The sequence below is a fragment of the Python bivittatus genome, unplaced genomic scaffold (genome assembly GCF_059951505.1).
Source record: "Python bivittatus isolate LINGU-HERP-01145 unplaced genomic scaffold, Pbiv_v1 ctg000480_np1212, whole genome shotgun sequence".
Lineage (NCBI taxonomy): Eukaryota > Metazoa > Chordata > Lepidosauria > Squamata > Pythonidae > Python > Python bivittatus.
The window spans coordinates 46,012,562-46,034,412 of NW_028277075.1; the positions used below are offsets into that span (position 1 = coordinate 46,012,562).

The window sequence follows — 21,851 nt, forward strand, 5'->3', positions numbered from 1 at the left end:
CTGAGGACTGTGCCTGCAAATGATTTCTGAGAGTACTTACACCTCTGTAGTAAACCTGTAACCTGTAAAATGTTAACCAATCCTTGATATGAATCAATGGATCAATCGATCAGATTTTAAATATAAATAAAACAAATAATATGCCAGAATTTCAAATGAGACACTGCTATTACAATGCATTAAATTTCACTTGTCATCACAACTTTTACTGCCACAATAATACCAGCAATGGAAATACCTAAATAGTCAGTAATGTCAGTCTTCTTGTAGCACCTGAGGGATTCTTCACACAGTGCTTTACACTCTTTTGTTTGTTTTAATTCAATCTAATAAAATGAGTGTTTATGATGGATTAAAGTGTGCATGAATATACGTGCATCTGTAGATCTATTTTCTACAAGTACAAATCACACTCACAATTGGCTCCAGCTGTACAGATGAAAATCCAAGATCACAGTTATTGTGAACTGCATGAAGTCATGCACTGATTGACATATTTGCAAACATAGAATAACCACCCAAAATATAAACACCTATCAAGTGAGCTTAATGAATGAATTTTTCACTCCAGTGTTATAAAACCACACATGCAGCTTTAAAGCGCTTTTATAGATCATCAGAAGTTATCTCCCTCTGATAAGAACTATTGTTTGTGTAATATATGCAATTATCTAATCATAGCAACCAGTGGAATTCTGTAATGAATGGAAGTTCATTGAACAAAACTGTTCAATGTATATTCCAAAGACTGCCAGCCTGCATGGAATGGAAGTCTTCAGGCTTCATCCAGAGTTCATCAACCACAAGACTAAACCCTGCTGAGCAGCTGTCAGCAGTTCTGCCACTAATAGATTTCCTGCCAATTTCTTGTCTTGCCAGAATTCATTTAATACTTATGAATTTCGAAGGATGGCCAATAGCTGTAAAGTTTCTGCTATTATGAGATGCAACAGCAATTTTGCTCTAACTTGAGCTAGTAATATTTTTTTCTAAGGGGAAGAGTTTACATTACATAGCTATACATTTGTTTATGAGAACCCAATATTAATTAGGCTCAGGCCATATTTTGAGCACTTCAACCCTTATTGTATGATCCTGATACATTCACAAACTCACATAACTCCAAGTGATTAATGTGGATGCAAAAGCCTCCCTTTTTCTCCTCATTCTATGGGATTCTTCAACCAGATGGTGGCCTCTTTACTGCTAGGTATGCCATGTGAATTTGGAGCGGCCATCATTTCTAGTAGAAATAAACTCTTATTAGTTTCAAATGCCCGTTAGTTTTCACCAGAAGTTATAGTCATCCATGCAGAGCAGCTGACTGAAAAATCTGCTGGGAACAGGGTGAATGGATAAGCCCTTGTGTTCATGTTAACCATGGAGAGGGGTTTAATAAAGTGATGGGCTGAGAAATTTCCCTGTACTTTTTAAAACCACTCTAATTCAGTTTGATGAAAGACAATGTAATGTAGAAGTTTTGGATAAATTCTGATGGGGTTCTTGAGAAATGGGTTATGAAATAGCCAAGGTTCAGGCGTGTCTGTTCTGTCTCTCTTAGTATAATTCTCTTTTCAGCAACCTATACCCTTTCTGGCTTTCCATCCTTTTGCTAAATTCCAAGATACAATACCATGAAAGGGGGGGAGGGGGGGAGGAAAACAGAGCACTTACGTGTGCATGGGGGACAGCAATGACAAAACAGCATCATCATACAATTGCTGCAATTTACATACTTATGTCATCACATGGTGTTGTCAATTTGATATCATTGCAGGCAAAAGCCACTGGGAGTGCTGCTTGCAAGAAATTCCTTGGGAATTTCATTCTCTCTTAGAGAAACATGGAGAAATTGTCCAAGCAATTTCTGTGCCACAAACACAGTTGAGAATCTCTAGTGACCAGTTGTGTTCAGCACAACATATCATGTGAACATGCATTTTGACCCATATTAGCTTTGGACAGAGATTCATAATGCAAATTTGTTTGACTCTGACTGAATGCAGAGTGTGAGGCTACTGTGGATCATAAGACAAAATGTATAATTTAACAGTACTGCAATCCATGACATTTTTATCAAAAAACCATGGTTAAATAAACCATGGCTTGTCTGAGTCCAATATGCACTTTTAATATTTTTTTTGCAATGAAATGCCAGACAGATAGATATATAGACAGACAGATAGGTAGATAATGTTTTATGACTTTGTACATTGTGAGAAAGTTTAGTATATCCAGTAACAGTAACAAATAAATGGCATAATTGCTCAGGATTTCCATATCCATATGCAGAATGAACTCCAACTGGATATAAAGATGAATTATGATGTAGTTTTACAATTCACCTACCCACCTTCACCACCACTATGATATCATAATGTTTATTTAATGTTTAACTAATCACAGTTTCCTATTACTCTGGAATCAAGATGAAGTGTGGTTAAACATTAATCATTTATTGAAGCTGACCAGTTTAAGACCAATTGTTTTCGAAGTTAATCTGCTTTGTAGTTAAGATTAATTATGTTTGGAAGGTAATGAGATTAACTGAAAATGGAAGAAAAAATATCTGCTATTTTCTTTGCAGCTGTGCTGGAAAAAGGAGAAGAAAAGCTGACACTGAAGATTCATTCAGGTGACTCTGAACAACATTTAGCCTTATAACCAGACACTGCCATTCTGTTCAACTCCCATATTTTCCTGTAAGATTCACAGCAACAAAATAATATATCATTTGAAAACATAGGTACTTTGTTTTTACTTTGTTGTGATGACAGTGGATCCTTGTTTTTCAAAATTAACCCAGCGCAGTGTTACAAGTAGTCCTTGCTTAATGACCATTTGTTTGGTGACTGTTCAAAGTTACAACAGTGCTAAAAAAAGTGACTTACAATTGGTGCTTGAAGTTATGATTGTTGCAGCACCCCTACAGTCACTTAATCACGATCCGGGCATTTGGCAACTAGCTCACACTTGTGATGGTTGCAGCATCCCGGGGTCACACAATCGCCATGTGCAACCTTCCTAGCCGGCTTATGGCAAGCAAAATCAATGAGGAACTGCATGATTCACTTAATGACCATGTGAGTCACTTAACAACCACATGATTCACTTAGCGGCTGCTGTGATTCACTTAATGACTGCTGCAAAAATGGTCATAAAATTGGGTCCAGTCATGTGATGATTCGCGTGACAACCACATTTCTTAGCAACCTAAATTCCAGTCCCAATTGTGGTCATTAAGGAAGGACTACCTGTATTAGTAAAATTCAAGGTTGTTTTGGATATATTCAAGATATTTGAGCTTGAATCTAAATGTGACACAGTGCCAAAGGCTTCCACCAGTGCCCTAAATTTTAATTAAAAGAAAAATGCTAAAGACAAGCAATTTGGAACTAGTTTTGGCTTTACTTAAGATTATCACTTTCTTAGGAAAAGAAAATTTTAATATTTAATCCTAAAGCTAGTTCCATCAGTCTTCTTATCAACTTTTCAAGTTCTCCTGAAATACAATCCCCTTTGAATTAATGCATTTTTGTATCAAGTGGGCATGACAGCAACTTGTTCTCATACTGATAGTTTTACAAGAGGGAGTTTGTTATTAATTTTCTTTTTTTAACACTGTTGGTTTTACTTCATTGCTAAAAGTATTCCTGAGTTACCTCCGGGGCAAGAAATCACTCCCAAGGGGTTCACAATTTCAGTTTTATATTAAAACTTACATAATCCATTGTGTAAATTTATAGACTATGACTTTTCATGTAAGCTTTTTCATGAGTCTGTGTAACGTGAGCATACTAATATTCTGCTCGTGGATTTAGAACACACTAGCACAGAGACATAAACACCTACTTCTCAAATGTGCATTAACAAAAATAAATCAAGAATACTGCTACCTTTCATCTAAAGCAGCCATCCCAATTTTGGTAACATCCGTATGGGTAGATGTCCAGATTGGAGAAGCCTCTCTAAAATAAACTGGGTAATTTCATAAATATTCATCCGTGTGTCTAATGGGATTTCCTGTCAGGGGAGAATTGCAACCAAATAATGATCTGGGGGACATTTGATGTTCATTGGATCCTGCATGAGAGAGAAATCATCTTCAGTCTAGTCAATCTTTTGGCAGCTTTTTAAAAAGTAATGTTTGATAACTTACATCATTATTGCTTGTGTTTACATTTGAGAGAAGATATAAAAAAGAAAAGTGCAAGAATTAGTGTTGAAATTTTCAGCAATCCATTTCATTCCCAACAGCATATTTAGGTTTGGATCTTTTTTTAGACAAACAACAACAAACAGTGGCAGAAAATTAAGACATGTACAAACAAAGAGCACATGAAAAAGAAAATATAAAATGCTCCTATCCAGCCAAAATAGCTACTGGTCACTAAAAGCCAGATACAAAACCTTTAGAACATTTTCAAGATTAACACACCAAGTTTCTCTCCAAGGAGAGATGAAACCTCTCTCTAATAACAACTGATGTAAGTGAAACTTGTTGCTTAAACATCACATGAAAGGATGTGTCTTAGCTCATTGGCACTCTTGGTGCATTGTGACTGAGACAGAACATCTTCAGTCAACCAGATTCCTTGAATGTCTAAATTAGAATGTTTTTTACTAAGTTTAGAACAGTTTCCTGATATAGATGGAGTGAGGACACTTAGTTAACAATAAATAAGCCAGGAAGTTTTCAACTAAGAAGATGTGGCATGCATGGCTCAAAAGATTGCATTTATCTCAGCTTGCTCAGTCAAGAAGTGATCATCCAAACACGGTTTAAGGTATAACAGAGATGTGAGGATGTTGCAGCTTGGGGCTGATATACTTAGCCTTGGTTTCCTCCACACATAGTTTATTGACTAGGCCTACCATATCTAGGCTGCCAAAATCTGGATGATGGCTAGATGGCAGCAGAGAGAAACAGAAAATCCTACTTTATTTATTTATTTATATTTCAAATTTGTCACCACCCACCTCACTGCAGGTTTACTTTGTCAACAGGATTTTTGCAGTCCAGATACTGTATGCCTACTCCTGAATAGTGTGATACGTAAAAAGAAAAATAAATTATGTTGCACGGGTTATTTATTTTCAACTTTTATTTTATTTTATTAGTACAGTGAATGATGAACTTGCCCTTAGTACATTTCAAGGTAGGGAATTTTGAGTGGCCACTGATTATGCTATATATATAAATGGTAGGAAATCTATGTTATTTTTTGCCATGGATTTAGAGGAGTATCTGCTTTTTAAATCACATGAAGCCTATAAGAGAGCTTGCATTACATTTTAATTTCTTTTCTGTTTGGATACAGTGTGAAACCATACTGCCATTTTTCAATAGTTGTGTATGGAAGGTTTTTGCAGGGGATGTACCAGATTGGTTATGGATTGGAAGTGGTTTGTGGGAGGGATCATATTGCCAACCCATGGCTTTGTGGACAGGCAAAGCAATATGTGTAAATTGTAAGGAGCCTGAGTAGTAGTAGAAGTAGTAGAAAAAGAATAGTGTGAACAACTTCCCTCTAAAGATACAAACGTATTACTCAAGAACCTGGTTTATTTCAGGTTTCAAAGGAACTGAAAAATCTGGTACCTGAATCTGCAAATATGTGCTAATTTATAAAAACTGGGCCTGTGGGGAAGATATTTAGATCTATGCCCTGCCTTCAGTGAGAGACTGAAAAAAAATGCTCCTATAAAGGGATGTAATACTAACATTTCTTTCTTTATTTATTTGTCAAATTTATATAGCTGCCCACCTCACAAACAAGTGACTCTGGGCGGCATACAAGGCTAAAAAACAGTTAGTTAAATGTTAACACTAACACTACCATAATGAGTCTTGAGACTTGGAAGACATAAAAGCATTTTGTGGAAGAGAAAAATGGAAGAAGGAAAATAATGGAAAGTATTACAGACAGCCATAGAAATATTAAAGGAATGAAAAAATATATATTTTGAGAATATATGCAGAAAATGAAAAATAAGGAACAATAGTGGCCAGATTGATTTGATTCAGCTATTAACTGAAAGCATTTTGAAAGACTTTTACAGTCTTAAATCTTTAATAGAAAAAGAGCAAAAGCGTAATGTCAGTCTATATCTGTGTCATTCAGGTTGGAGGGTATGAATTGATCCAGAAATAATCAATACTTCTTAACAGCATCTTTGAATGCGTGTGTCAATGTGTGATATTTTGAAGAATATATAATTCCTTGCATTTTTCAAAACTGGCAAATGATTTTTTATATGTGCAATATGGAACTCTATTTCAACTAGCCATATTTTTTTCTTGAATGCCAGTTATTTATATGCTTTTATTATATCGATATACTTTTTCTCTTTTCATATCTTGCCTTGTGAAATTTCAATCCAGGTCTTTCTTTTAGAAATAATACATTTCATCTTGAATATATGACAGTACAGTGCACATATCTTTGAGCTGGTGGGGGTGGGCAAGAGTGGGCTGCTGTGCAGTATAGTGTCCAGATTAGAAATCCTAGCTTGCACAGAATGGCATAAGCAAGCTTAGAATAAACTTGAGCTTTGGTTGCACTTGAACCCCAAATGATTGTTACTGTCTTTTCCATTAGTAGAGAATACAGAATGTAGTAGGGGTACAACTAAGGTTGAAAATCTAGTTTACATATTTAGCATTATGTGAAAATCTTAACTGACCAAGTTATGGTAGCTGAGGCCAATATTTATAGGTTCATCTGATGATGACCATAGCACATGGAAGAGTGCAACCTGGAATGTAAGAGGAATAAATAGCAAAAAGCACGACTTAATGAATGAAATGAATGAATGAATAAAAATGGTGACTGATGAATAGTGCTCAAAAAATGTTTGCTTCAAACGCATGGTTTGAGAGTAAAAACATGTGGCAAAATAATGAATAGAAATACAAAAACATGATTGATTTGAAGGTTTGTGATGAAAAATTGAGATAATTAGTGAAGGATACAGGGGTGATTAATGGTTCTGAATGTTGAATGGACCATTTTTTTATAGTTACAGGAGAAGATTTTTGTGGAAATTGGCTAAGGAAGAAGAGGAAAGTAATGCAAGCTCAAATGCAACTAGAACAACTGCAGGAAAGGAAAGTATGAGTTCTGAGAAAAGTCTTTAGAACATAGATTAGTCTTCCAACAGAATGAATGGAAAGCAGACACAAAGAAAAAGGTGTGGAAGCTGCTTGGAACACAGTGAAAAGAATTATACTGCAACTTGAAGTATTAAAAAAAGGATGTTTGGTAGTATGATAAATTGAAAAGAAATGGATATGAGAGATGACTCCAAAAACTGAGAATAAGAGATAGATATTGTATAAAGTGTACAGAGAAAAGAAAATTGCCAATAAGGTATTTAAAGAGAGCAAGGAATGATCAATATTCAAAGAGACAGAGGAAATGCTGAGGAAATAAAAATAGTTTTTGGAAGTAGGTGAAAAGGACTGCACAAGTAGTCTTTGGCAGAGTAGATAGAATTAAGAATAAATGATGTAGGATGAAACTGAAGTTACAAAATGCTGGAAGGTGATTTTAGAGATTAGTATGGGAGTTGTAGTGATATGCTGAAAAGTGGAATTAAAAAAAATGCTATAAATATTAGTGTCCAAGAAAAAACAGTGAAAAAGAAATAAATACTTTGCAAATGTTGAAATGGTAATGCTTCAGGCATAAATAGTGTGTAACTGAAAAATTGTTAAAATATTATATATGTATGTATGTATGTATGTATATCACATTTATGTAGCTGCCCATCTCAAACAAAGTGTCTCTGGGCATTGTACTACAACTGAATAAAATAACAAATAGATAAAAACAATCATTATAAAAGGTAAAAAAGTGATTATTAAAATGCAAGATTATCAAAAAGTTTAAAAATTTCAAATTTTAAAATATACAAACCCCACCGAGAATGCAGAATATCAATCATACTGGAGCCATCTAAGAATGTCTCTGGTTCGCAAAGACCCCCAGGCTTGATGATACAACCATGCCTTGAGGGACTTCCTAAATGATAGCAGGGAAGGGGCGAGCCTCACTTCAGGGGGGAGAATGTTCCACAAGGAGGGAACCATGGCAGAGAAGGCCCACCTCCTGGGATCCACCAAATGCATGTTCCTGGCTGATGGAATGTGTAGCATACCTTCCCTGCTGGATCTAATGGGGTGGGCTGATGTGATCAGGGGGAGGTGGTCCCTCAGATAACCCAGACCATGTCATGAAGAGCTTTAAAGGTCAAAACTGGCATCTTGAATTGGACTTGGAAGCAAACTGGCAGCCAATGCAGCTTGTGAAGCAGAGGTGTAACAGGTGCTCTTCTAGGAGCACACATAACTACTTGCGCCGCCTCATTCTGCACCAGCTAAAGCTTCTGGATACTCTTCAAGGGCAGCCCCATGTAGAGCACATTACAGTAAAATATGGATAGGGCTTCTTATGGAATGACTGTTCAACTTGCTGAATGAGCGAATACATTTGTGCTTGATTATGGGAAGATTGCTATTATTGTTCCCCTGTACAAAAGAAAGTAACATGACTGAACACAAAAACTACAGGAAGTGTAGTTTGTGTTGTCTTTGAATGCACCCAGGCCAAACACTTGCACAAAATCAACATTTTTTATGATTAAGCCTGATGGTCTAGCCGACTGTCAAAATTCACCTCCTTCCCAGATGTGTCTTATATTAAGCGGAGTGATTCATGAATGTGCTCTTGCTGTTCAGTGATGTTCAATGGGAAAGGTGGGAAACAATGTCAGGGTAGTCCATAATTCCCTGTCCTTAACATGCCCTGTGCACTGTAAATAAGAACAGCATATGTACCTGCACCATGCCTGTGGCAGCGTACAGATAGCCAATAGGGGCACCAATATTATGCTAGTATAGTTTAATCCTGGATTAACAACTGTTGGTGAACACTTCAGTGCAGCCATAAACAAAAAGCCTTAGATTCATATTCAGCCCACTTTGGTGGGGCTGTGTATTTGAGCTGGAAAAATCTCCCAAATATTTCCAAAGGAGCACCATTTGATAGTGGATTGTGATATTAATTTAGGGACAATAAGGCAATGCTCAGTTCTTTACTTCGGTGAGTTTGAGAATAAATAAAGAAGTTTCATGTCCTTTAGCAATATGTTTTATTCGGTCCATACTCAAATAAATGTTTGTGGTTTCTTCCCAAGAGGAGTTAATGCAGCCACAGCTAGAAAAGTTTCTCTTTAGCAAACAGTATCCTCAGCTGACATGAACTCCAATTATAGACACAAGAAGGATCCTGTGTGCTTGACAAAAATGCCAGGTTCTTCATAACGTAACTATTTAGTGACAGGCTTGTGTTAGCTTTGGTTTCACACTGATAGCATTCAAGTCAGGAGGTCTTCAATATAACATGAAGATACAAGAAAAGGATATAAATCCAAGTCTATATCTCACAACTTCTAGGCAACTCTGAATAATTCTATTATAAAAGAATGCAAAGTGTGAAATGATGGTTCAAAAAATCAAAACATTCTTTTAAGGATTGTATTGGAAGTTACAGATAGAATTTTATTTTTTCTTCATGGGTAACCTCATTTGCACTTCCCAGACAATAATCTGAATTGGAATTAAGATGCATTAACCAGTCTGTAACTGGCTGGTATGTGTATCACCTGCATTCAATTGCTAGTTCATGAATGTGCTCAGCATTCTGCAATTCACACTCACAAACAGACATGAAAATCCATATAGGTTTTTGGATGCAACTTTCCAATTAAATATGGCATTCATTTTGTACTCTTTTTTATAAACATCTTGTATGTATATTTGTATGCAATTTCCTCAGAAGTACTCATTTTTGTACAGTTTGAGTTGTCTAATATTTTGGATAGATATGAAGAAGATATAAGTGGACTCTACAAATTCATTCATCTCATTACAGATTCTGGTTTTCTGGGTCAGAACATTTTCCTTGAAGAAATTTGGATGAATTTCTCACACTGAGGTAGTAAAACTGTAGCACCTGCTATCTTATGTGCAGACTATTCCCTATTTAAAGTCTAGTTTTCCAATTACTATTTGGTAATATTGTCATCTAACATACATTTGACCAGCTTGTTAATTAAAATATCAAGAGACATTGTCATATGTTTACAACATTCTCATGCTTTTCTTCTAAGAAGAGATTAGACTGACACATATCCTTTACAAGTCCAAGCTACGTTCTGGTGATCACTGCACTGGTTTCAAGATACTTATAAACTTTAGGATCAATTCTTGAATCTATTCAAGTATCAGTGTTACGCTGGTCCACAGCAGGGCTGTCATCTCTGGATTGCAACACTCAAGAAGACCACTAGAGGGCAAAGAAAACATCAAACACCAACTCTTGCCACTTACTGGCCATCCAGAGCCTTGCAGCTCAGATATGGTATTCCTAAGCTTGGGAAACTTGCAAATTGCTGGAGGGCCTAATTGTTCTACCATTCTGAGTTTAATTATTTCACCGCCAGCAACAGTAGAGATGGGTGGCATATAAATTTAATAATAAATAAATAATAAATAAAATAGTGCTTCTGCACATGTCTGAAAATAAGCTGTTGCTATCTTTTTAGCTGTTACTAAATTCCCCTTAAAGTTAATCAAAAGCATCAATTAGAACTTAGCTTGTTACCTCCCACAGTAAGTACTATCATGGTTTTCTTCTTGTCTCTTCAGATCCTGTTCTTCTTCTGGAAATCTGTGATGAGTAGGACCAATCCTTCATTATGTTGTCTCCCTCATTAAATTGTCTCCCTCTTCCCCTGTGATACTTCGAATCATCCAGAACCTGTATCTCTTCAGCATTCTGAGATTGCTTAAATCCATCTTTGTTTACTGGTGATTTTCTCTGTCTCTCTCCAACACTGACCACTTTCTGTCAGCTCCTCAGTCCATTTTAACTTCCTCTCCCCCCTTCCCCATGAGAGATTCTATGTAGGTGTTTTAAAAACTTTACCTGGTTCTTCTCTCAGTTCTTTCCCAGACTCAGATTAATAGTCACAAATCTGTATGTCTGGAAAATCATATGGTCTGCTTATGGTGTCTATCTCCATTCTGTTACAACTTCCAGAAATCCTGGGTATGGGATTCCGCAAATATGATTAAATGTAAATTCAGCTATGACTGGAGAAAGGGAAATGACTTAACTAATAACTTGCTAATATTAACTACATACACAAAAATGGCAAAGATGTGTAATTTTGATTAACAGAATTGGGCATTAGCAAAGTTTGGGTATTGGAATGGGCACAAGAAACCATACACACACACCACTGTTCTTTGAGAGTCAACTTCTAAAGAAGCGCCAATGTCCCTCCCCAAAGGGCTATGACTAGAGAACACTGGTAAAGTTATTTTCTAATCTGAAACTATGTCAGTTCCAAAACTGTCTTTTCTCCTATTACTCCCAACTCCAGCATTTTTTATTTAATGGAATACTCAGGAGAATTTCAGAAATGAATCTGATACCCTTCAGAAATATCTAAACTTCAAGAAAATGCCATCCATTATGGACTGCTTTGGACAAGATCCACTTTGCAATTGGGTCATATTTCTCTGAAGTAACATGCTTTGATTGGGCATATTCAGCCTTTATTCATAACAGATGCCAATCATATTAACCTCCCCCCGGCCCGGATTTATATATTCTTTTGTATATACATTGGATGCAAGAGTGTGCTCAAGTGATTAAAACAATTGATTTTCAAATGGCAATTAAGCCAGTTAAAGAGACTCAGAAAGTATTGCACACTGGGAAGGAGAGAAGGAAGGAGGGAGGGAGGGAGGGAGGGAGGGAGAAATAGGAGAAAGCCACATAAATATTTGAAAAACAAAGTGGTCTCCAGAGTTCCATTTAGAAGAACAAATCAGGTTTTTGATGGAAACCAAGGGCAAACTTTTTAAAAAAATTAATTAATAGGAACAAAGTCACTATGAAGGAGGAGAAGAAAATAGGTCAAGGGGAAAAATGTAACAAAACATTTCAAAGAATGAATTGCTTTTTTGTTCGGTATGAAAAGAATAGTTGAAATAATGTAACAACCTTCATGTAATTAACCACAATTAACTGCTCACACATTTGAAATGAAGTCTGTCTAGAAATGTGTCAAAAATGGAGTTGTGCCCTAGTTTACATTTATTTCCCAAATGTACTGAATTTATTTATTGGAAAAAAAGTTGCACTGGTAAAGAAATTAGTTGTCAACTAATAAGCAATATATAATATATTTTCTTGAAACACCATTAAAATAAAGTTTTAATTTTCTTATACTTACTAAAGACTGAAGATCAGAAAAGCTCATATGGAGATAAATATGTTTCTATCAATTTAAAGGATTGCAATGCTTGACAGGGCATATTGCAATTAACCCTATTGAAAGAATAAACCTGAGTTTCATTTTTCTTAATTGGTGAACAAATCATTTACTATATTTTCAAGACCTTTATGGACACAAATGATCCACACTGGGTCTTTCAAGTTAATGAGTGACACTACTGGGAGATTTGTAAGAAAACAGAAATTGCATTCAAAACTTTTACCAAGCTGTTCAGAATAAAGGATATACCCTCAGTCCTAGAGAAAGGGGTTGGAATGGAAGGTGGAAACATCCCTTGGCCTTACTGTACATTAGGTAGGCTCCTTTGATCTATTATAAAATCATTTATTTTTATTTATTTTATTAAACAGACTTATATATATATCCCCCATCTACCAGAAAGAACTCTGGGCAGTGAACAAAATAAAAACATAATACATAGAGAAGACCCTCTGCTTTTACAAGACCTCTTTAGCTAGCCCAGATGTATTGCTGATAAGCACGTCCTGACAAATTTTTAGTGAAACTGGAAGATTGTGGGGTAGAGGCATCCACAGTAGGGAGTCAAAATCTGCAAGGTGTAGCTCCAGCATAAAGATTCCCATTCATCCTCTTTTGTATTCACAAACAAAAGGGTTTGGATTGCAATGCCATACCTGCTGAGGATCTCCATGTTGCTGGTAGTCAGTGGAATAATACATAATTGATTTATTAAAGGCTTTTAAGATTCTTTGGGACAAAACAACGTCCTCAGAATCTCATTCTTGTTGGCCTGTTTAATGATAAAATTATGTAAGGCCAGATAGTTCTATTTATGGAAGCAGCAGGATCATCCAATGCAGATTAGAACCCTACATGGAAAAAGATATGCCAGATGTTCAAGCTGACTTTAATGTGAGACATTGTTGTTGATGCACATTGGATAATTGAGAAAGCCAAGAATACCAAAAAGAAGTCAGTATGTGCTTCATTGATTATAGAAAGGCCTTTCATTGTGTTGAACATGTCAAGCTGTGGAATGTGCTCAGAAAAATGGGAATCCCAAAACATTTCATTGTCCTCATGAGAAGCTTATATACAGGTCAGGAAGCCACAGTATAGACAGAATATGATGAAACAGACTAGCTCCAGGTTGGCAAAGGAGTGTGACAAGGCTGTATACTCTCCCCTTATTTATTCAAACTATATGCTGAATATATAGAAGGAAAGCTGGATTGGAAGTAGATGAGCATGGTTTTAAACCTGGAGGAAGAAACATCAACAATGTATGCTATGCTGATGACACTACCCTGACAGCCAAACATGCAAAGGATCTGCAAGCTCTAGTAATAAAAGTCAAGGAGCACAGTGAAAAAAATGGGACTAAAATAAAATATAAAGAAGATCAAACTAATGACAACAGGTAGGAGAACCAGCCTTAGAACTGGCAATGAAGATACTGAAGTTGTGAATAGCTTCTGCCTTTTAGAATCAACCATCAACAGTAAAGGAACAAGCCATCAAGAAATATGCCACAGACTATCACTTGGTAGAGCAGCCATGAAGGCCTTGGAAAAGATATTCAAATACCATTATGTATTTATACCTGCAAAGATCAGAATAGTGCAAGCCATGGTATCCCTTCAATCACTCAATCAATTATTAGTATTTGGCTTTGTCTGAAAATCATCAACTAGATGACATTAGCTCCCCCAATCACTTGACAGTAAATCACTGGTTTCAAGCCTTTACATGGTTAGCCAAGTTTCCTAGGCTAGGATTCAACAGAAATCTCACAGACACAACTTGGCTAACAATCATTACTGCAAACAAGAATGAAGCCAAAAGAACAGTTTATAGTCAAGTGCCAATGTAAAAGTGCAAATGCCTCTTATACCTACAGTAGTTCAAATCTGTAACTTTTTCTTTCCACCCTTCCCACAAATTAATGGATTCTTCGCAAAGTGCTTTGTAGTCTTGAAGCTGAACAGTTGTTGACTGTTTACATAACTGCTAAAGATTGCCTGAAAATCATAGGCTCTCACAGATATTGAGGGAATTCATTCTGTTCCAGTTTCACATTTTCCTACAATTGATAATACTTGACCATCAACTGTGGTGTTCTTAGATTTAGTGTGAGTAAAGAAATTTTATAGAAGGCCCAGTCCCATCATGTAACTGAATAGAAAGATAAAAAGCCTTGCATTATGTTTTCCTCAGATTACTCCCAGGAAGTTCAGCAATACAGAAAGATACTCAACACATTGAGAGATGCTGCTTGAAAGAAACCTTTTCAACAGGTTTCCAGCTGTCTTGGTTTGAAATTTCCAGTAGCACTCAAAAATCATTTTGTAATCATGTGGAAGCTGAAAAATATCTTACCACCTTAAGTTTTTGCTAAAGGAGGAGGATTAAGGAGGTTCCTTCTTTCTCTCTTTCTCTCTCTCTGTTTCACTTTGTACCTACTTGTATCCATGCTGCTATACTTTCTCTGTGGCTCTTAAAAGCACACAAGTTTGTTATATTTATATTTATATTTTATTTTTATTTTATTTATTAAATTTATCTCCGCCTATCTCCCCCCAACGGGGGACTCTGGGCAGCTCACACAAACTTTATATATATAATATATATAAATATATTGTATATTTATAATATATATATAAATATATAAAACATAAACATTTATACAAAACATTACGAAAAAGAGAAAGTCCAAGAAAATGATGGATTCTGGGGCTGAAGACAACAGGCCTCTAAGGGGCTAGTCATCCCCACGTTTGATGTCTTCCCTCCCCACCCCAGGCCAAGTGGCAGAGTCAGGTCTTCAAAGCCCTCCAGAAGGCCAGGAGTGAGAGGGCCAATCTCACCTCTGGGGGCAGAATATTCCAAAGGGCAGGGGCTATAGCACAGAAGGCCTGCCTTCTGGACCCCACTGATCAGAGTTCTTTTACCGAGGGGTCCAAAACATGCCTTCTCTATGTGATCGGGTGCGACAGGGTTGATGTCATGGGGAAGAGGCGGTCCCTTAGGTAACCTGGTCCCATGCCATGTAGGGCTTTAAAGGTCATAACCAACACCTTGAATTGGACCTGGAAGTAAACTGGTACCCAATGCAGCTTGCGGAGCAATGACGTTACATGGGCCCTTCTGGGGGCTCCCAAAATAGCCTGCGTGGCTGCATTCTGGACCAGCTGTAGCTTCCATATACTCTTCTAGTCCCATGTAGAGCGCATTGCAGTAGTCTGTATGGGAGATAACAAGGGCATGAGTGACTGTTTGAAGGGCATCCCGATCCTGGAAAGGGCGTAACTGATGCACAACCTGAAGTTGTACAAAGGCCCTCCTCGCCACGGCTGCCACCTGCTGTTCAAGCAGGAGGCGTGAGTCCAGGAGGACCCCCAGATTATGCACTGGGTCTGTCTGGGGCAGTGCTACCCTAACCAGCACCAAAGATGACAAAGTCCCGGATACAGAGGAGCCATTAACTCACAGCTACTCCATCGTACAGCTGAAGCCTGTTGTTCCCCATCCAGACCCTTACAGCCTCCAGGCACTGCAAAAGGGGGTCATGGCATCACTTACCTCACCTGGGATGGAGATGTATAATTGGGTATCATCAGCATATTGATGATACCTCATTCCATGATGACGGATGATCTTGCCCAGCGGTTTCATGTAGATATTAAAAAGGAGCGGAGAGAGAACCGAACTCTGTGGAACCCCACAAAGGAGGGGCCGGGGATGGGACCTCTTGCTCCTATCACCACTGATTGGGATCAGCCCTGGAGAAAGGAAGTGAATCAGCACAGAACCGTGCCACCCACCCCCAATTCCCTGAGCCGTCCCAAAAGGATACCATGGTCGACAGTATTGAAAGCTGCTGAGAGATCAAGGAGAGCAAGGATGGTCACACTTCTACCATCCTGCTCCCACCAGAGATCATCCATAAGTGCGACCAATACCGTTTCTGTTCCATAACTGGGCCTGAAACCTGACTGAAAAGGGTCCAGATAATCTGTTTCATCCAGAACCCTTTGGAGCTGTGATGCCACCACTTTCTCAACCACCTTCCCCAAAAAGGGAAAGTGGGTGACTGGGCGAAAATTGTCCAGTACAGTAGGATCCAGGGTGGGTTTCTCAAGGAGGGGGTGCACCAAGACCTCCTTAAAGGCAGCCAGAAACACCCCCTCCTGCAAGGATGTATTAACCATCGCCTGGATCCAACCACATGTCACCTCCCAAGCTGCTTTCACCAGCCAGGAGGGGCATGGGTCAAGATGGCAAGTGGTGGCCTTCAATCAATGTATTTGAATCCTTTTTTAAAAAGCTTTTTTACATGTTCACCAAGCATGATAGAATTTCTCTTCATGTTGTTCACATTTCCAATATACACTAGACAACCCGTGACCCATTGGGTCATTGTTTCAGAGATATTTCCTTACCTAAACAGAGAAACAGAATGACCAAGGACAAAAAAGCAGTGGGAACAGGAGCAACTTCCAACTTCCTGCTGACTTCCCCATTGACTTTCCTTGTTGGAAGCTGGCAGGGAGCACTGAAAATTCTCCCTCCCTCCCTCCCTCCCTCCCTCCCTCCCTCCCTCCCTCTCATACATTTGGAATACTTTTATACATTCTAGATAATTTCTCTGGCATCATGTACCTGTCAAGTCCACAAAGTCCAAACCCCAATTCAGAAGAATTCTCATGAAACCAGGCCTAGTTCAGATAAATGTTCCTTTATTGTGTGGTTCATGCAGCTTGAAACAAAACATTGCTAAAACTAAAGCCTTGGAAAACTTCCCTCTATTTATCCCCCCTACCCTTGTTGCCCTGGCACCTCAATTCCTTTTCACCTGGTGGTGACCTCTTTCCTTCCTCCCATGGATACATAGCTCCTTCCTGGCCATCAGGCCCCCCACCGGCCTTGCCTGCAATCAGGTCTGGCCTCATTGCCCATATAAGGTTAAGCTCCTCACCATCTCCCATTACTATTCCTATTACAACCATTGACTACTAGCCCCCCTCCCTAGTCACAATTGGCAGAAGCAAATCAATCAAACTCCCATTGACTGCTATGCTTTGTAAATTAAAAATTGTTGGTTGATGCAGGTTCTGACAGTACCAATGATACATCATTTTATAAAAATTCTCTAAGATCATAACAATGTAAATTTCAACCCTTATGACCTTTGATCCATCTGTATATTATAACCAAAATTTGTAGCCCACTTTATCATACATTTTTAATCTGTTCTTCTTCCATTTCAAATTTCAACAAAAGTTTATACATTTTAGCAATTACATGTTCATCATCGGTATACAATTGCACTTCAAATTCTGTCATTCTTTGCTCCATACCATAAGACCTTTTTATCCATTTTCAATCTTTCTGATAACTGTAAATGAGAAAACCATTGACAACTATATCCTTCTGCCATTAGTTCCTCTCTTGATTTAATGTTATGTTCCCCTTGGTGATTCTCCAATAATTCCTGGAATGTTAACCATTTGACTTTGCCTGTTGTTTCTCTTCTGTCAAATGCTTCTTGTGCTGAGATCCATAGAGATGTTTTCAGGCACAGCCTGGGTTTATATCTATTCCATATTCTTAGTATGGCATGTTTAATGAAGTGGTTTTTAAATCCACATGAACTTTAACTTACCATAAATATCCATGCCATCCAAGCCTCAGGTCATGCTCTTCTAACTCTAAAAGTCTTTTGTTTCTCAGCAACACCCATTCTTTCATCCAAACTAAACAACAAGCTGCAAAATGCAATTTCAAATCTGGTAAACCCAATTCTCCTCTTTTCTTTGCTTATCAGTGTTAAAACCTCATACTATCTCCACTTCTGTCTTGTCTGCCCTGTCACCTCTTGTTAGCTTTCCTCCCACTAGCAACAAACTCCTGTGCCCTGCCTTTCCTTGCCTTGTTATTCCCAGGTTTCCCTTTTCCTTGCCAGATTTGCCTTGCCTTGCCTTGCCTCCTCCCTTGATTTCCTTGCCTTCTCCCTTGATTTCCTCCTCAGCATTCCTGTTCCATACTGTATCCTTTCTCAAGCCTTTTCAGCCTGCCCTTGCCCTTGCTTCCACCTTTTACAAATGTCCAGTTCTTTTTTCCTTGAAGCAAAAAAACAACAACCTGAATTGAATTGAATTCTTATCCTCCTTCACCTATTTATTTATTTATTTATTTATGCATGCATTCATGTATGCATGCATGCATGCATGCATACATTTAGTGGCTCCATCCACTGATGGAATGTCATGCCCAGTATACTGTTAAGTGGTGTTGTGACCATGAGCCCAGCAAAAGTTATGTATTTTGATGTTCCAGGATAGACATTATGATACATAGATGTGACACTGGCTGCAAATGAGGAATATAATACATAGTTGGAGGATAATCTATACTTGTTATTTCACACTTATAAAACTCTAATTTTAAGATGGAAAAAGCCACAATTGATATAGAACATCTGTTTGCGATTAACAGCAACAACCTGGCATATAACTTCTGGTAAAGCATAACAAGAATAAACCATTCTCATTAGCAATGCTGAAATGAATATAATAGTGTATTGTTTTTAGAAGTATAACATAATTAACATAATGGAGGTTTGACCTGAAACAAGAATGAGAAATATCTACCACAGAAAAGTATATATATATAGGGTCAACAGAGAGTCACAATCATTTGTTCTGATTGCTAATGACAGATCAATGAATCTTGAATGAAATATGTCCCTATTTATTGCTGATTTTACGTAATTAATGAGATAGAGAAATAGGCACAAGGGTGCTTATTAAACATTGCTGAGCTGATATGATTAATGTCCATTATTTTAAACTCTTTTGAGTGAAGCCTGCAACGTGTCTTCTCTAGAGACAGATTTCTATCATCAAACACCTCCCCTTATGACACAGTCATGTGACCAGTCTGTAAGTGAAGTTCCCATGTTTTTGAATCCATCAAATCCTGCTTATGATGGTTTATGACCTTTAAGAATGAATCAGAAGTTGGTATAAGGAGCACTGAAATGAAGTTTATGATTGATTACATGTGATGTCAATACTTATTAGATGTATCCAAATCAACCATGATTTGATTGAAACTTAATATTCAAGATTCAAAGGTCATGATTCAATTTGAGTATGTGATTTGAGTTTCAAGGGCAAACTGTTTCTTTTCAAGGTTTTGCAGGTTTTGATCTTTTTTTTAAAATGTTCATTATAGGTTATAGGGAAGAAACATCAAAACACATGTAGCTCTTTGGGGATTTTTGATAGAATGGGATGAAATAGCAGGAATGGCAAATCTTAGAGGAAAATAACCCTGCCATGACTTTCAAGTACCCTACATACTTTCAAGGGCTTCACTGAAATAAAACCTTGAAATATTCTCTCTGCATCTCTTTTAAGACAAGGATAGTATTCATGAGAAATGACAGGACAACAGTCTCCAAATTTCCATCTAAGAGCTAAAATTGTGTTATGCAAATACAGAAAGTATCCTACTCCATGTTAAATACAAGATAGTTCACAAACCATTTAAAAAAAAAGCTCTTACTTTTGGATGTCAGGGTTGGCTTGACACTGAAGAATAATTATTGGCTTGCCTTAATAGGCTGATGTGCTTCCCTGTTTCTGATTGATGTGTTTTCAGCCATGCCAGGAAGGTTTTCATAGTAGTTGACAAGCTTGGTCCCCCACTCAGTTGGAGTACTCAGTTGTGTCGGAATTATGTCTTGATGGTAATACTGAACAGCAAGTATAGTGTAGTAATTAGGACTGGGGAATCCTAGCTTGAAGTCCAACTTCATCCATGGAGCTCACTAGGAGACTTCAAACTGGCCACTATTTCTGAGCTAAGCCTACTTTATCTGGTTGGGATTGTGGAATGAAAATGGAGGAGACAATTCTATGTACTGAATCTTAAACTAGAGGAAATTCAAATTATAACCCTAATAAATAATAATAGTCTGTGTTAGTTTTTTCCATAAAAAAAGTCAACTTATTAGACTAGCACAATGAGACACCATCTTACAGAAATAAACAGGACACACACAAAAAGAGATTGGCACAGAAAAAGTGGCATTTGCCTTGCCTGCTTCCCATTCTTAAAAATGGTAAAAATTTGGGTCAGCATCTAAATGTGTCAGCCTGGTCCCCATGAAGTCATTGTGGAGAGATTTAAATCTTCCCAATCGTGCAGAATTTCAAAGTAAGGTCTGATTATGAATTGGACTACTCAGCTTTGAGCCCATATCCAGAGTGCTGACAACTGAAGTGAACCCCAGTTATATTGGCAGGATCAGCACAAAAGTGGATCATTCTGTGTTGCAAAGCTAAGTGTCAGCCCTTTGAGGTAGGCCATATCAAAAAATGGACACAGCAGGATTCAAGAAATGCTACTTTATTATGGTTGGGTATATTAGCAAAATTTGGGAAAGCTGTCCAAAACCTTCACTGCCTCTTTCTAAGGACAATATGGTCAAGGTGGGAATGATTTGAGTTTCTTTCTCCTGTTCTATTTTCCAGGACTGAGCAATTGTTTCTCCTCCCCCTCTGGCCTTCTCAAGACCAGAGCTAAATTCCTTTACATTAAGGTTTGTGGCTGGCCATATTAAAGAAGCTGAGGACTGACAAAGTAAATGAATCCAAAGCAATGCTGGCTTTGTATCTGAAGAGATAGGAATCGAATTTAACATGGTGATGGAACTCACTGGCAGATGACTCCGGTCTGTGACGCATCATGCCATTCAGACTTCCCTCAGCATTTTCCACATATGGGTGTGACTTGGCCACTTGTACAGAATATTGTCCATAACAACCCCAAAACTGAAAAACCATCAAATCTGCTGAATGCCCAAAAGATTACAAAGTGCTTTGCACTTACCTGATTCGATTTGCTGCTTTGAAGTGAGTCCCTGCTTTGATGAATGAATCTGCTTCAGTGAGGTGATTTGATTAAAGCTTCATTAAACCAAACCACTTCTTTGATGCTTTGTACAGCTGTAATGCTTCAACCTTTAACCTTAGGAGATTGAAAAGAACAATTCTGGGGCATTAAAGCATCTGGCACTCCACTGGCGTCTTAATTCCAACAGGAGAACTGTGGGAACTATTCCTGCTTTATTATAACATGAAATCTCATTGCTAGAAGATGGGAAGACAAGTTGAATGGGGGAGAAAAGATAAAGGGTATAATGAGGAAAAGGAGAGAAAAGAAACTTAGGTTATTGCCTGCCTGTTCTTTTGTACAGCTTTTGTTTCACAGCTTTTGGGGACCTATTATTGCACTTGTTTTGGATTACCTAACTGATTTGTTACCTGTAATAGGAGGAGTGAATTCACATTGACTAAACAATACTTTCTGGCAGAGTTTCTATCTATCAGAGTAAGGCTTTGGGACTTTTAAAGACTTTAGGAGGCACATCAAGGACACAGACAGGTTTTTGTTCAGACAAGTTCTTTATCCATGACAGTATCAACTGAACAAATGTCTAAGCA

General features: G+C 37.7%; 1 long non-coding RNA gene across 6 annotated transcripts in view; it reads left to right on the forward strand.

Annotated features, from left to right (window-relative positions):
• The window catches only part of LOC112541787 (uncharacterized), a 163,704-nt gene that overhangs the window by 74,837 nt on the left and 67,016 nt on the right, over positions 1–21,851 (forward strand). For 3 of the 6 annotated variants that reach the window (XR_015797045.1, XR_015797048.1, XR_015797046.1), the window contains exon 3: positions 2,588–2,635. This is a non-coding gene — a long non-coding RNA (uncharacterized LOC112541787). Of the gene's footprint in view, positions 1–2,587; positions 6,380–7,023; positions 7,992–9,938; positions 10,002–10,714; positions 11,803–21,851 lie in introns of those variants that run through there. The other 3 variants (XR_015797044.1, XR_015797047.1, XR_015797043.1) reach the window with 3 other exon arrangements.